At 39.2% G+C, this 18,086-nt stretch overlaps 1 pseudogene; it reads left to right on the top strand.

Moving 5' to 3' along the window:
- The first annotated feature begins 691 nt into the window (after positions 1-691).
- Positions 692-1,406, top strand: LOC148776232 (ubiquitin-conjugating enzyme E2 D3 pseudogene; annotated as a pseudogene).
- The last annotated feature ends 16,680 nt before the right edge of the window (positions 1,407-18,086 follow it).

Below are 18,086 nucleotides of genomic sequence, written 5' to 3'. Positions count from 1 at the left end.
ACCTAATAGAGCTCTATAGGACATTTCACCCCCAAACAATGAATTTCACCTTCTTCTCAAGCACACATGGAACCTTCTCCAGGATAGGTCACATCCTGGGCCATAAATCTAGCCTTGGTAAATTCAAAAAAATTGAAATAATTCCAAGCACCTTTTCTGATCACAGTGCAGTAAGATTAGATCTCAATTACAGGAGAAAAACTATTAATAATGCCAACATATGGAGGCTGAACAACACGCTGCTGAATAATGAACAAATCATAGTAGAAATCAAAAGAGAAATCAAAATATGCATAGAAATGAATGAAAATGAAAACACAACAACCCAAAACCTCTGGGACACTGTAAAAGCAGTGCTAAGGGGAAGGTTCATAGAAATACAGGCATACCTCAAGAAACAAGAAAAAAGTCAAATAAATAACCTAACTCTACACCTAAAGAAACTAGAAAAAGAAGAAATGAAGAACCCCAGGGTTAGTAGAAGGAAAGAAATCTTAAAAATTAAGGCAGAAATAAATGCAAAGGAAACAAAAGAGACCATATCAAAAATCAACAAAGCCAAAAGCTGGTTCTTTGAAAGGGTAAATAAAATTGACAAACCACTAGCCAGACTCATCAAGAAAGAAACGGAGAAGAACCAAATCAATAAAATTAGAAATGAAAATGGGCGGGCCCCTACCCGGAAGAGTGCACAAAACTGCCCTTAAGTCATTGCAGCGCTACAGCTCCTGTTAACCTGCCTCAAGGTTCTCGCGAGATCCGCATCCTCAATACCAAGCGCCTGTGTCTGGCAGAGCCGGTGTGAGACGAAGAGACAATCCTTCCCAGCCGCCGGGATAATCAAGAGTTTTGGCCGGACCTTCGAGCACACACCGAGATAGTGAGGAGCCAGACGAAAAGCACAGACTATGGCGCTGAAACGGATTAATAAGAAATTTAATGATTTGGCCCGTGACCCTCCAGCACAATGTTCTGCAGGTCCAGTTGGGGATGATATGTTTCATTGGAAAGCCATAATTATGGGACCTAATGACAGCCCATATCAAGGCGGTGTATTCTTTTTGACAATTCATTTTCCTACAGACTACCCCTTCAAACCACCTAAGGTTGCATTTACAACAAGAATTTATCATCCAAATATTAACAGTAATGGCAGCATTTGTCTCGATATTCTAAGATCACAGTGGTCTCCTGCTTTAACTATTTCTAAAGTTCTTTTATCCATTTGTTCACCGCTATGTGATCCAAACCCAGATTAGCCTCTAGTGCCAGAGATTGCACGGATCTATAAAACAGACAGAGATAAGTACAACAGAATATCTCGGGAATGGACTCAGAAGTATGCCATGTGATGCTACCTTAAAGTCAGAATAACCTGCATTATAGCTGGAATAAACTTAAAATTACTGTTCAAAAAAAAAAAAAAAAGGAAATGAAAATGGAGAGATCACAACCGACAACACAGAAATACAAAAGATTATTAGAGAATTCTATCAGCAATTATATGGCAATAAAATGGACAACTTGGAAAAAATGGACAAATTCTTAGAAAAGTACAACTTTCCAAAATTGAATCAGGAAGAAATAGAAAATCTGAACAGACCCATCACAAACACAGAAATAGAAGCTATAATCAGAAATCTTCCAGCAAACAAAAGCCCAGGTCCAGACGGCTTCACAGCTGAATTCTACCAAAAATTTAGAGAAGAGCTAACACCTATTCTACTCAAACTCTTCCAGAAAATTGCTGAGAAAGGGAAACTTCCAAATTCATTCTATGAGGCCACCATCACCCTAATCCCAAAACCTGGTAAAGACCCCAGAATAAAAAGAAAACTACAGGCCAATATCACTGATGAACATAGATGCAAAAATCCTTAACAAAATTCTAACAATCAGAATCCAACAACACATTAAGAAGATCATACATCATGATCAAGTGGGCTTTATCCCAGGAAAGGAAGGATTCTTCAATATCCGCAAATCAATCAACATAATACACCACATTAACAAACTGAAAAATAAAAATCATATGATTATCTCAATAGATGCAGAGAAAGCCTTGGACAAAATTCAACATCCATTTATGATAAAAACCCTCCAGAAAGTGGGAATAGAAGGGACATACCTCAATATAATAAAAGCTATATATGACAAACCCACAGCAAACATTATCCTCAATGGTGAAAAACTGAAAGCATTTCCCCTAAAGTCAGGAACAAGACAAGGGTGCTCACTCTCACCACTACTATTCAACATAGTTCTGGAAGTTTTGGCCACAGCAATCAGAGCAGAAAAAGATAAAAGGAATCCAAATAGGAAAAGAAGAAGTAAAACTTTCACTATTCACTGATGACATGATCCTCTACACAGAAAATCCTAAAGACTCTACCAGAAAACTACTAGAGCTAATCAATGAATACAGTAAAGTTGCAGGATATAAAATCAACACACGGAAATCCCTTGCATTGCTATACAAAAATAATGAGAAAATAGAAAGAGAAATTAAGGCAACTATTCCATTCACTGTTGCAACGAAAAGAATAAAATATTTAGGAATATATCTACCTAAAGAAACAAAAGACCTGTACATAGAAAACTATAAAACACTGGTGAAAGAAATCAGAAAGGACACTAATAGATGGAGAAATATACCGTGTTCATGGATTGGAAGAATAAATATTGTGAAAATTAGTATACTACCCAAAGTAATTCATACATTCTATGCAATCCCTATCAAGCAACCAATGAAATTTTTCACAGAACTAGAACAAATAATCTCACAACTTATATGGAAAATACAAAAAACCTCGAATAGCCAAAGCAATCTTGAGAAAGAAGAGTGGAACTGGGGGAATCAACCTGCCGGACTTCAGGCTCTACTACAAAGCCATAGTCATCAAGACAGTGTAGTACTGGCATAAAGACAGAAATATAGATCAATGGAACAAATAGAAATCCCAGAGATAAAGCAACATACTTACGGACACCTTATCTTTGACAAAGGAGGCAAGAATATAAAATGGAGAAAAGACAATCTCTTTAACAAGTGGTGCTGGGAAAACTGGTCAGCCACTTGTAAAAAAATGAAACTAGAACACTTCCTAACACCATACACAAAAATAAACTCAAAATGGATTAAAGACCTAAATGTTAGACCAGAAACTATAAAACTTCTAGAGGAGAACATAGGCAAAACACTCTCCGACATATATCACAGCATGATCCTCCATGACCCACCTCCCAGAATATTGGAAATAAAAGCAAAAGTAAACAAATGGGACCTAACTAAAATTAAAAGCTTCTGCACAGCAAAGGAAACTATAAGCAAGGTGAAAAGACAGCCTTCAGAATGGGAGAGGATAATAGCAAATGAAGAAACTGACAAAGAATTAATCTCCAAAATAAACATGCAGCTCCTGCAGCTCAATTCCAGAAAAACAAACCACCCAATCAAAAAATGGGCTAAAGAACTAAATAGACATTTCTCCAAAGAAGACATACAGATGGCTAAACAACACATGAAAAAATGCTCAATATCCCTCATAATCAGAGAAATGAAAATCAAAACCACAATGAGATACCATTTCACACCAGTCAGAATGGCTGCTATCCAAAAGTCTACATGCAATAAATGCTGGATAGGGCATGGAGAAAAGGGAACCCTCTTATACTGTTGGTGGGAATGCAAACTAGTACAGCCACTATGGAGAACAGTGTGGAGATTCCTTAAAAAACTGGAAATAGAACTGCCAATGGCTGATCGCCGAAGAATCGATGCTTTTGAACTGTGGTGTTGGAGAAGACTCTTGAGAGTCCCTTATACTGCAAGGAGATCCAACAAGTCCATTCTAAAAGAGATCAATCCTGGGTGTTCATTGGAGGGACTGATGCTAAAGCTGAAACTGCAATACTTTGGCCACCTCATGCGACGAGTTGACTCACTGGAAAAGACTCTGATGCTGGGAAAGGTTGGGGGCGGGAGAAGAAGGGGACAACGGAGAATGAGATGGCTGGATGGCATCACCGACTCTGTGGACATGAGTTTGCTTGAACTCCGGGAGTTGGTGATGGACAGGGAGGCCTGGCGTGCTGTGATTCATGGGGTCGCGGAGAGTCGGACACGACTGAGCGACTGAACTGAACTGAACTGACTGATGATCCAGTAATCGCACTCCTGGGCATACACACCAAGGAAACCAGAATTGAAAGAGACACATGTACTCCAGTGTTCATTTCAGCACTGTTTATATTAGCGAGGACATGGAAGCAACCTTGATGTCCATCTGCAGACGAATGGATTAAAAAGTTTTGGTATATATACACAATGGAGTATTACTCAGCCCTTGAAAAGAATACATTTGAATCAGTTCTAATGAAGTGGATGAAACTGGAGCCTATTATACAGAGTGAAGCAAGCCAGGAAAAAAAACAAACACCAATGCAGTATACTAATGCATATACATGGAATTAGAAAGATGGTAATGATAATCCTGGATACGAGACAGCAAAAGAGACACAGGTGTGTAAAACAGTGTTTTGGACTCTGTGGGAAAGGGTGAGTGTGGGATGATTTGGGAGAATCGCATTGAAACATGTATTTTATCATATGTGAAACAAATCACCAGTTCAGGTTTGACGCAAGATACAGGATGCTCGGGGCTGATGCACAGGGATGACCCAGAGAGAGGATAAGGTGAGGAGGGAGGTGGGAGGGGGGTTCAAGAAGGGGAACACATGTACACCCGCGGTGTATTCATGTCAATGTATGGCAAAACCAACCAATATAATATTGTAAAGTAATTAGCCTCCATAAATAAATAATAAAATAATTAAAAGTAATAAGCAATATTAAAGACATGCATTTAGCAAGCATGCTGGATGCAAGTTGTTACTAAAATGAATACCTAAAGATAAGTCCAATAGTAATAAAACAGAATTATTTGTAATACAGAAATGAGAAACAAGCAAATATTTGGTCAAGAATAGTATTGAGATATAAATTGTAGTGCATTTGTACAATAGGATAATATACATTCTCCCCATACTAAAGCATGACCTGATCAGTTCAATATAAATGACCAATTAACATTAGTACTTTTTAATGTATATTTTTATAGCCATAATTTTTACTCTAGAATAAGCAGAATACATGTTTTTTTAACTTATTCAATAAATATTTTTTATGACTCTATTCTAGCCACAATGGTAGCTGAAAATATATAGATAGATAGATACATAAATACAATCACACATATCGAGTTTATAGTCTATTCAGGGAGAGATATTAATCAAAAAACAGACAAATACTAAATTATGATTGGAATGAGCATCACCAATGTGAAGCACATAGACCTCAAATAATTCTTATTAGGAAAATAATAGAATAAATTTGAGAGAAATTTCCATTGACAAAGTCATTACAGAACTGAGATCACAGAAGAATAGAAAGCCAGCAAGCGAAGACTGGAAGAGATGCTCCAAGGGGTTATCCTGAATTATTTAAGAAATTCAAAGCTTAACATGACCAAAGCAGAGAGAGAAATGATAAAGATCTGAAAATTGATAGAAGCCTAAATATTTAGGACCTTATCATCCATGGAAAAGATTTTGATTCCTACCCCCCAAGAGCAATAAATGTCCATTTACAGAAAGTAACATATTCTTATCCGCATATTTAAGAGATTAGCTCTGACACACTGAAATATGTCTTTTTTCCTATGATTTCAAGGCAAAGGTCCAGACTGCTGCTGCTGCTGCTGCTGCTAAGCCAATTCAGTCGTGTCCGACTCTGTGCGACCCCATGGACGGCAGCCCACCAGGCTCCCCCGTCCCTGGGATTCTCCAGGCAAGAATATTGGAGTGGGTTGCCATTTCCTTCTCCAATGCATGAAAGGGAAAAGTGAAAGTGAAGTCGCTCAGTGGTGTCCAACTCTTCGTGACCCCATGGACTGCAGCCTACCAGGCTCCTCCATCCATGGGATTTTCCAGGCAAAAATACTGGAGTGGGGTGCCATTGCTGTCTCCAAAAGGTCCAGACACCAGTCAGTAAATTCATGAAGTTAAACGCTACTAACATTGAAGCCATCCTAATTGTGGCTCAAGTATCCTCTGTAAAGCTGGGATCTCTACCAAACTCTCCTTTCCAAAGGTACTCTCAGTAGATTTCAAACACACGAGGGAAAATAGTTTTGTGAAGTTGCAGCTCTGACTATAACAACCGACTGCTAAAACAAATAGGATATTATCACTTTAATTGACAAAGAATTAAGTGTAGGCACATGGATCAAGGCCTGTCCACAATGTCCCCAGCCTGCATCTTAAGCCTAATCTTCCTCTGCCTTCCCATTTGAATTAATATATCAGCAGTGCATGTGTGTGCTCAGTCATGTCTTATTCTTTGCAACCCCATGGACTGTAGCCCACCAGGCTCCTCTGTCCATGGGATTTCCCAGGCAAGAATACTGGAATGGGTTGCCATTTCCTCCTTCAGGAGATCTCCCCAACCCAGGGATAATGCTTGTTATACACATTCCTGAACACAGCCCTTGTTTTTCTGTCTCTTCCCTTGTCATGCTATTCTTGGTCCTTAGGAGTCTCTTGCCTGTTGTTTGTTTTTTGAAATACTATTTAAGGTCATTCTCAAATGTCACATTCTGTATAAAACCCTTTGATTCCTCCTCCACCTAATAAAACTATAATTGCTTACTCTTGTGAATTTCCATAGCACTGAATTATTCTTCTCTCAGAGCAATTATCCTTTGCCCTATAATATCACTATTTATTCTTTTGCTCTATTTCTTCCACTGGGAACAAATAGCATCTTAGTCCTCTAGGTGCTCACTAAAATGTCAGGCATAATACTTCAAGGAAAATAGCTATCCAGAAAATATTTACATCAGAGAAACTAATTAGGGATTTGTTTATTTTGCCGATTAGTCTTCTGCATATGTATTGGTGGTGATGAAATCTAAATTATATTCAAAACATATTACAGTGGAAAAAAAAAGTGTTTTGATATCTCATGTAAAATTTGGTATATGATAAAAATCGTGATGCTCCTTCAAATCTCACTTGTAAGAGAACAAAATACATACATACCTTCACACCCTATTAAAATGATGTAGGTATACATTCACTCCCTGAGAGTGTCATATTAACATTGTCAAAAAGAATCAGCAAATCCTATCTTAAAAATATGTTAGATCATCAAACAAAGTTACAAAAATGCTGAAGGGTAATACTTGTGCATTCAGAACTCATTTAAAGTACACCCTCATAGTATTGAGAGGGTAACAGGCAGGAAGGCCAGGGGTCTCCAAATAGAGGAAATAGGCTGCAAGTGTCTCTTAAAATTCTGTGTTGCTATGATGACACCTGGTTACACCTGAACTTAACTTTTCTCAAATCTTGAGCTAACCAATGTGTTTTTCTTATAGAAATGTTTTTTTCTTACGCTATGTTAATGAACTATGTATTTGTTTTGGAATTTGCCTTTCTTCAAAATGGTTCCACCTAAGACTAATTTTTGGCTGATAATAGCTCAACAAACCAGTATTCATATCAATTGTTTTATGGCTGGGGGATGGCACACCTCCTGCCATCTTATCTCAAAAATGCATATTGTAGGAGAGGGGCCTGGTGAAACTCCCTCAGCCTTGAAGTGTCTCTCTTATCTGATTAATAACTTTCTAACAGACATAAAACAGCTTGCAAAAACTAGCGGGAACGGGCACTCTCCATCCCACCTTCTGATGTCTATGTCAGAAGCTTTCTCTGTCTCTTTTTATACTTTAATAAAACTCTGCTATAAAAAATCTTGAGTGATCAAGCCGGGTCCCTATTCCCGAAGCTAAGCCTTCTTTAGAGATCACGAATCCGTCGTTCACCATAAGCTCTCGGTATTTAACATAATTTCCAATGTTCCAAGACTCATGAAAAATTGTTTGGTTGAATTGTTGCTAACGTGAAATACAGCCTTTAATGAAATGATAGTGACAATGATCTACTCCAAAAATGCTATTTGCATTCATGTTAAATGAGAGTTTAAATTTTTATCTCCTTTGATTTGTTGTCTCAATAACTAAATTATTTAAACTCCTGCTATTTCAAAGCAATGTAGGTAAAAACCTTAATATATTAACTAATTAATATGTTAATACATATTTCACCTTAAACATAGCCAACATAGGGTCATTGTTGTCTTTTGGTCACTAAGTCGTGTCTGACTCATCTATGACTCTATAGACTATAGCCCGCCAAGCTCCTCTGTCCATGCAATTTCCCAGGCAAGAACACTGGAGTGGGATAGATATCATTTCCTTCTCCAAAGGATATTCCAGACCCAGGGATCAAAATCGTATCTCCTGCTTAACGGACAGATTCTTTACTGCTGAGCCACCAGGGAAGCCTCTAAACATAGGGTGTGTGTGTGTGTGTATGTATGTGTGTGTATGTAATAAAATTTGCCCAGGTTCAGTTCAGTTCAGTTCAAGTTTGTGTAACTGCTCTATGATGGGGAAGATTAAAAATCTCATTACCTGCTTAAACAATCATTTAAAGAAGCTGAAAAGTAAAAAGATTAGTAATGATCAAATAGCTAAACTGATATTTCATTAAATGAAGCAAAGTAATCAGACATTATCTTACTCCATTTTATGAATCTAATTAAACCACCCAAACAGTGTCCCCATTTTCAGACAGTAAACCAACTAGACAAAGAAGGCAATGGCACCCCACTCCAGTACTCTTGCCTGGAAAATCCCATGGACGAGGAGCCTGGTAGGCTGCAGTCCATGGGGTCGCTAAGAGTCAGACACGACTGAGTGACTTCACTTTCACTTTTCATTTTCATGCATTGGAGGAGGAAATGGCAACCCACTCCAGTGTTCTTGCCTGGAGAATTCCAGGGACGGGGTAGCCTGGTGGGCTGCCATCTATGGGGTGGCACAGAGTCGGACACGACTGAACAGACACTACAGCAGCAGCAGCAGCAGCAAACCAACTAGAAAGGAAGATTTCTTTCATCTTTGTGTTTAATAATATTTTTAGATCCACATGGAAAAAATTATTACAGTATAAAAAGTACCTACTGAATTGAGATATTTGAAGCTTTAAAAAAAAAAAAATATTTCCAGTTCCTTTTTGTCCTCACGTAACCACTCAATTTCCATCCCATTATAAATATCTTCCCTCATCCTCCATGCACATCCACTGTACAACTGTTCCTTCATTGCAATATGCATCAAGATCAGAGACTGTACATAAATAATTGATACCGTGATAGAAATATAGCATAAATGACATTCACAAGGATTATGTTCTCATGCTTGATCTAAAAACTTTGAAAAGTATTTGCCTTCAGGGTTCTTGATTATCTCAAACTATAATACTGCACAGTTACCATGAGGAAGTGGCACACTTAAGAACTGTGAAAGATTTATTTTTAAAAATAACAGAAGGAAGAATTGTGGGCTGCTGAACTATCATATAGAAAAAAAAAATCCATCCCACTCTTTTCGCTATTATATTGTTTGAGAAGTTGCACTAAATCTTCACTTTGGCCTACCATCCTATTTTATTTTACTATAACTATCATCACTTTTACTATGGAATGCTTTATGGGGCACTTTAGCCCTCAGCTCTTTTGCTAAGCACTGGCACTGATATCTCGGGATCTATCAAGTGTTTTAACCAGTTTATTCTTTGCTTTCAGACCATGACGAAAAATCATTATCATGGCTTTAAAAAAAAAAATTTGGTCATCATCTCCCAGGAAAAATCACCAGTTTAATCATACTTTAGAATGGCTCTCTGCATTCTATCCTAATGGAATTTTCCATGAGAATAAAACAAGCAGAAAAGCAGGTAGGGAAGTTTTTACCTGGAGATCGCACCCCAATCCTGTCTTCTGCACTAGCACCACACAAGATCAGGCACTATAACTGACCATTTCCTGTTTTTGCTGATGGACTGGTTCTGCAGTGAGACCTCAGAAGAGTCAATGACAGGAGTGCAGACAGAAATACTGTCTACTCAGACTCCTCTCCTTCAGTTCTTTATTTTGCTCAAGATATGTTCTTTCCCGAGTGCTGCGGGGAGTTTCCAGAGAATTTCCACTCTCTCTGATGGAAGTGACTCAAGATGTCATTTTTCATATTCACCAATTAAATGACCTGCTGCAAAGAGCTGATTCATTGGAAGACCCTGATGCTTGGAAAGATGGAAGACAGGAGGAAAAGGGGATGACAGAGGATGAGACGGTTGGATGGCATCACAGACTTAATGGACATGAGTTTGAGCAAACTCTGGAAGATGGTGAAGGACAGGGAAGCCTAGTGTGCTGCAGTTCATGGGGTTTCAAAGAGTCAGACATTACTTAGCAACTGAACAACAACAAATTCAATCACAATTCCAATAAACTAACTATCCTTGACATCAGAAAATTTATCTATCTTTCTTGTTCCTATATTCCTAGTAGCAAGGACAATGCTAAGGGCAAAATAGAAATCCAATGAATATTTGTTGGGTGAATAAATGAATGAATACATATGATGAAAATTACTAGAAAATTTGAAGGCTTATTTGTAGTTGTAACTATCTTAAGAACTGTCTTGAATTTGCCCAGAAATATCCAATCAAATGTACAGAAATCAGGGGCTTTAAATAGAGAGAACAACCACTCTAAGTTAAGCACTAAGTGATTGTCAGCATCTCTCAAAATAGCAGCAACTTCATCATCTGTAACAGAGGCCAGCCAAACTCTAGTCCATGAGCCAAATCTGACTCATAACCCATTTCAATAAACATGGCTTTACTGGAACAACACAAATTTCTCCACATTTTTAGCAGTTGCTTCTGCACAGTACTATGACAGTGTTGAGAAGTTGGGACAGAGACCACAGAACACACATAGCTTAAATATTTACTCTTTGGCCCTTCAAAGAATGTCTGTCAGTTCATGATCTACTAAAGGAACAGGTGAAATGGGCTGGGTGCTTGCACCTGGACAATATCTTCTCATGCAACAGAACACAAAGAAACTCTAAAGGACTAAAAATAACTGCATGCATGCCCTGTTAGGACCAATTATGAACAACAAGATTCAAAAAGACCAAAAACCCAAGGGCCACTTTTCATTGGAAAATACCTTGATGCTGGGAAAGATTGAAGGCAGGAGGAGAAGGGGATGACAGAGGACTCGATGGACATGAGTTTGAGCAACTCCAGAAGATGGTGAAGGACAGGCCAGGCTGGCATGTTGCAGTCCACAGGGTCACAAGAGTCTGACACGACTAAGTGACTGAACAACAACACTTCGAAGAGTTGGGAGCAAAACCAGCAGACTGAACATGCCCCCTGCACACAACACCACCAAAGTGTTGGGCAAACCACCTAGGCCACCCCTCCCATTGAAACTGTCCCTGCCCTCACAGCATGTAGGGAACCAGCTTCACCCTGCCTTGGTAAACAAGCAAGGGAACCTGCTGCTTTTTTCACTCCCTCTCACTGCAACAGGGGGTCCCATAAAGCCTTACCTGAATTTCTTGTCTGGTCTCTTATCGATTTCTATTGATTGAGGAGGCCAAGAACACTGGTCAGTAACATAGGGGTGTCCATAGTAGGTGGGCTCAGACTGTCAAACATTTCATAGAGATGACTTCCTGTACCCAGTGAATTATCAAGCCAATCCTATCCTAAGCATTTATTCCTCACCCGGTGTCTACGGACCTGGTTCTACTTTGTGCTCTCCATCTTCCATTTTATCTTCCAATCCCGACTGCTGTATTCTGCCCTCAGCTCCAAGAACGAAATGACAGCTTCCTCTCCATATATTCTAAAGTCTAATGTTTCTGTTCCTTTACTCTAGCAAACGGTCCCCACGCTCTCCTCCTAAGATATTGGGTAGGAAAGGCACTCTGTGTTTCTCCAGGTCCCACCACTCCCTAATGTCACATACAAGCCAGTTTCATTCATTGGTCTATCTGCCTGATACCTGAAAATATTTGTGTCTGTGTCCCTGTAACATAGGGCTGCCCTGGTGACTCAGTGGTAAAGAATCCAACTACAATGCAGGAACTCAGGGGACAAGAGAGTCCCCTGGAGAAGGAAACGGCAACCATTCCAGTATTCTTGCCTGGGAAATCCCATGGATAAAGGAGCTTGGCAGGCTATGGTCCATGAGGTCACAAAGAGTTAAGCTCAGTTCAGTTCACTTCAGTCACTCAGTCATGTCCAAGTCTCCATGACCACATGGACTGCAGCACACCAGGCTTCCCTGTCCATCACCAACTCCCAGAGTTTATCCAAACACATGTCCATTTAGTCGGTAACGCCATTCAATCATCTCATCCTCTGTCATCCTCTTCTCCTCTCACCTTCAATCTTTCCCAGCATCAGGGTCTTTTCAAATGAGTCAGATCTTTGTATCAGGTGGTCAAAGTATTGGAGTTTAGCTTCAACATTAGTCCTTCCAATGAACACCCAGGACTGATCTCCTTTAGGATGGACTGGTTGGATATATTTACAGTCCAATGGACTCTCAAGAGTCTACTCCAACACCACAGTTCAAAAGCATCAATTCTCCAGCACTCAATTTTCTTTATAGTCCAACTATCACATCCACTGACTACTGGAAAAACCATAGCCTTGACTAGATGGACCTTTGTTGGCAATGTCTCTGCTTTTTAATATGCTGTCTAGGTTGGTCATAACTTTCCTTCCAAGGAGTAAGTGTCTTTTTAATTGCATGGTTGTCATCAGTATCCGCAGTGATTTTGGAGCCCCCAAAAAAAAAAACTCTGGCACTGTTTCCACTGTTTCCCCATCTATTTCCCATGAAGTGATGGGATCAGATGCCATGATCTTAGTTTCCTGAATGTTGACCTTTAAGTCAACCTTTTCATTCTCCTCTTTGACTTTCATCAAGAGGCGCTTTAGTTCTTCTTCACTTTCTGCCATAAAGGTGGTGTCATCTGCATATCTGAGGCTATTGATATTTCTCCCAGCAATCTTGATTCCAGTTGTGCTTCCTCCAGCCCAGTGTTCCTCATAATGTACTCTGCATATAAGTTAAATAAGCAGGGTGACAGTATACAGCTTTTTCGTACTCCTTTTCCAATTTGGAACCAGTCTGTTGTACCATGTCCAGTTCTAACTGTTGCTGCCTGACCTGCATACAGATTTCTCATGAGGCAGGTCAGGTGGTCTGGTATTCCCATCTCTTTCAGAATTTTCCAGTTAATAGTGATCCACACAGTCAAAGGATTTGGCACAGTCAATAAAGAAGAAATAGAATTTTTTTGGAACTCTCTTGCTTTTTCAACGATCTAACAGATGTTGCTAATTTGATCTCTGGTTCATCTGCCTTTTGGAAAACCAGCTTGAACATCTGGAAGCTCACGGTTCATGTATTGTTGAAGCCTGGCTTGGAGAATTTTGAGCTTTACTTTACTAGCGTGTGACATGAGTGCAATTGGGTGGTAGTTGAGCATTCTTCAGCAATGCCTTTCCTTGGGATTGGAATGAAAACTGGCCTTTTTCAGTCCTGTGCCCACTGCTGAGTTTTCCACATTTGCTGATATATTGAGTTCAGCACTTTCACAGCATCACCTTTTAGGAATTGAATTATCTCAGCTGGAATTCCATCATCTCCACTAGCTTTGTTCATAGTGATGCTTCCTAAGGCCCACTTGACTTCACATTCCAGGATATCTGACTCTGGGTGAGTGCTCACACCATGTGATTATCTGGGTTGTGAAGATCTTTTTTGTACAGTTTTTCTGTGTATTCTTGCCACCTCTTCTTAATATCTTCTGCTTCTGTTAGGTCCATACCATTTCTGTCCCTTATTGAGCCCATCTTTGCATGAAATGTTCCCTTAGTATCTCTAATTTTCTTGAAGAGATCTCTAGTCTTTCATATTCTGTTGTTTTCCTCTATTTCTTTGTACTGATCACTAAGTAAGGCTTTCTTATCTCTCCTTGCTATTCTTTGAAACTCTGCATTCAGATGGGTATATCTTTCCTTTTCTCCTTTGCTTTCCACTTCTCTTCTTTTCACAGCTATTTGTAAGGCCTCCTCAGACAGCCATTTTGCTTTTTTGCATTTCTTTTCCTTGGGGATGTTGTTTATCCCTGTCTCCTATACAATGTCACAAACCTCTGTCCATAGTTCATCAGGCACTCTGTCTATAAGATCTAGTCCCTTAAATCTATTTGTCACTTCCACTGTATAATCATAAGGGATTTGATTTAGGTCATACCTAAATGGTTTAGTGGCTTTCCCTACTTTCTTCAATTTAAGTGTGAAAACAAAACAAAATTTAGTTAAGTCAAAAACACAACACAAGTAGTTGGACATGACTAAAATGGCTGAGTTCGCACTCCACTGTAATATGAAAAAGCATGCTATACAAACTTAAGGTTAAAATCCATTAAGTTAAAGTCTCACACAAAACTTATTTATTCTAAAAATCCATTCAGCCCTAAACTATTTTAAAATATTGCTCGTTTTCATAGTGAGCCCACAAATTATATCCTCAAACTCTGGTTTAAAATGAAAATGCCCTACCACCCATGGGAAAACCCAAAAGACAAGAGTCAAGGGAAACTCCTGTAGTTTTATAGCAAAAACCATTCCTCAGGGCAGGGCACAGACTCAGGATGACCAGTCAAGGCTTTCTGGGCCACTTGGTCAGAGTTTTCAAAACTCTTATGAGAAATGCTTTGATGGTTTAGACTTTAAGTCATATCCAAGTCTTATGACCTCATGAACTGTAGCCTGCCAGGCTCCTCTGTCCATGGGCTTTCCCAGGCAAGAATGCTGGAGTGGGTTGGCATTTCCTTCTCTAGGGGTTATTCTTGACCTAAGGATGAAACCCAGGTCTCCTGCATTTCAGGTGGATTCTTTACTGAATAAGCCACCAGGGTCATTCTGTTTTCTTAAAATAGAAACACATAGGATTTGACTAAAGGGAGATGAATGATTGAACATTGGGAGGAATAAAAACAAAAACAAAGTAGTTGCCAACCCTTGATGTATTTGTTCTAAGGCAACAAATGTATGGAGAAGTTAGAAAACAGAGATAATGAGGCCAAGGGCATTGCTTCCACCCCTTGTGTTTATTATCTTTACACAAAGAATGATGCAACTTAACAATCACTATCTGAATTCCTAATCTCAATCCATCAGCCTATATAAATAACTGTCACTGCTCAGAAAGGAAACTTGGAGTCTTGAAATAAGGTTCTATCAGCCAACCATCTTCATAATAAGAAAACTAGCACCCTTCATTGGCCAGCATTGTGTCACATATAACAAGCTAATTAAAGTTGACACAGCCAAGTAAACAATTAATTTTAAAATGTGACACAATATAAAAAATTCATATAAATTCTCTGGAAAAACTGGTTCACACTTTAAAAACACCCTTATCTCCTTGCTTATCTTTTGAATGGCCCACTGGAAAAGGCTTTCTATGGAACTCAAGGAGGTTTAAATCATCCTTTCCAATCTTTCTGCCACTTGGCTTGCAGAACATCCAGCAAACATTCAAAACAAACCACTGTAACTTCCTGAAAATAATTATTTCATGCCCCCCTTGACCCCTTCAAGATTGTATCCATACTACTTACAACAGATCTGTAAAGATTTTCTTTTTTGTTTCCTCTCATTTAACTTCTCCATTTAGACATCTGCCTCCAACATTTCCTGCCGTTTTAGTGGATTTAGCAACATCATCTCTCTTGCCCCTTATTTAATGGTCAGTTCTTAAGGCAGTTTTTATTTGATTTACTGATGACACTGGGCACGAGTGACAATACCATCTTCTTTAAAACATTTTCCTCAGCTGATTTCAGGACACTCCTAGACCTTTTCCTTCATGACACTCCTAGACCTTGTCCTTCCTCTCTGAGCATACATGTTGTTGTTTCGTCACTAAGTATGTCTGATTCTTTGTGACCCCATGAACTGCAGCACACCAGGCTTCCCTGTCCTTCAGTATCTCCCAGAGTTCACTCAAATTCCTCTTTGCATACATGTAAACCTGTCAAAATATAGGTTACATTGTTCTATATCTCGGCTCAGTATCCTTCAGTCACCTCCCACTTAGCCATTGTGAAAGTCAAGTCATCATTTTGTGTATAAGTCCCCCTGGGCTGTGGGGCATCCTTGCCTCTCTGACTAAATATATACTCTCCTCTCTTACCAGACTGTCCAGAAACACCCCTCCTCTACATCTTTGCATTGGCTGACAATTGCATTATCTTTGCACTTTCCCACCACATTCTGTCTTACCCACTTGGCCCATTTCTCTCTTCTTCGTGACCGTATATAAATGTCATTTTCCCCAACTGCCCTCTGATTATTTCCTATTCCTCTCACTTGCTTTATTTTTCTCTTAGTCCTTACTTTATGTTTATCATGCTATCCTTTTTTTTTTTTTTCTTTTTAAGGCCTGTCTTTACATTAGAGTATAAGGCCCATAAGGGCAATGATTTGTCTTCACAGCTTTATTGCCAGAGTCTAGAATATAACAGACTCTCTATAAATGTGTTTTGGGTATATTTATAAGGCAGTGACTAAAAGGCTCTAGTCATCTGATTTGGGTTTGCTTTTCTTCCCTGCCTGAAACTGAATACACCAACCTGTTCCCAGAAACCTTAACAAAAGCCAGCTTTTCCTGCTCATTGGATGGCTTTACAAATATCTAGTCATCATTAACACTTTTCTGAAGCATTTCTGCTGTTCCTTTGCCTTCTCAGAACCTAAGCAGAAATTTTATCAATCAGTACAAAATATTATTGCAGGTATTTGTTAACTGGTTTGTCTCCTCCCAGAGCCTTAAACTCACTGAAGATGTTTAGAAAGTAGACAGCAAATGCCAGGCAAAAGCAGAGACATTTTACCCTGTAGCTAATTTCTGCTTGAAGAGATAATGTATATGCTAAAAAGTCTGGATGCCTAAGTATTTAGAGAATTTGGAATATATAAACAAGTTAGGAGGAAAAAATGTGGAGGCAAAAAAAAAAAAAAAACAGAAAATGTAACATGAATTTTCACTTCTTGGAAAACAAAATCACACATTCATTCAAATATTAATTCACCACTTATTGACGGCCTATCCTGGGCTGGCCACTTGGTAAGGATGTTGAGATATGACAGAGAATAAACCCCAGCTACCAATCTAGGTGGCACTACATTATGACCGGAAAGATTGCCTTGTAAAAGTACATCCAGTTCAGTCCCCATATCTGGAGTCCATCTGAAATCACTGTCATAAAATCACTCTCTATTCCTAAGAACAGTAGTTAAATAGTGGAATCACTTTTTTACCTGATTGACAGAAATATTTGGTATTTGAAAAGCTCATTAATAACTTTACATCTCCGAATAACTTTTAATAACTTTTAATAAAATGTTCAGTTCTAGTTTATGTATAGAAGTGATGTAAAACATGGACAGCCAAACTTAAATGACATCTTATTTTCTTTCTACAGCCTATTTTGCAAAGCTGTGTTATTATTTTTAACAAACGCTTGTTGTGTTGCTGTTGTTGCATGTGTATACTCTGTCGTTTCTGACTCTTTGCGACCCCATGGACTATAACCTGTCAGGCTCTTCTGTCAATGGGATTTCCCAGGCAAGAATACTGGAGTGGGTTTTCATTTCCTTCTCCTGGGGATCTTCTCAAACCAGGGATGGAACCTGGGTCACCTGCATTGCAAGCGGACTCTTTACCAACTGAGCCACCAAGGAAGCCGAACAAATGCTTACTAAGGGCCTTTTATCTAGTACACCAGGCATTTTTCTAGTATGAGTGAGTGAGAGAAGCCGCTCAGTCCTGTCCGACTCTTTGTGATCCCGTGGACTGTAGCGTACCAGGCTCCTCTATCCATGGGATTCTCCAGGCAAGAATACTGGAGTGGGTTGCCATTTCCTTCTCCAGGGGATCTTCCTGATCCAGCGATCGAACCCGGGTCTCCCGCATTGCAGGCAGATACCTTCCCAGGTGCTTCTGAGCCACCAGGGAAGCCCATAAGTATAGACGTCCCAAAAAAAGACAAAGTAGTCAGTCTCTTTGC

This window comes from Moschus berezovskii, chromosome 11, assembly GCF_049115385.1.
Source record: "Moschus berezovskii isolate FMDL1 chromosome 11, NW_MosBer_1.0, whole genome shotgun sequence".
NCBI lineage: Eukaryota > Metazoa > Chordata > Mammalia > Artiodactyla > Moschidae > Moschus > Moschus berezovskii.
Note: the sequence above shows the minus strand (reverse complement) of the source record. Positions and strands in the feature narration are given on the sequence as shown.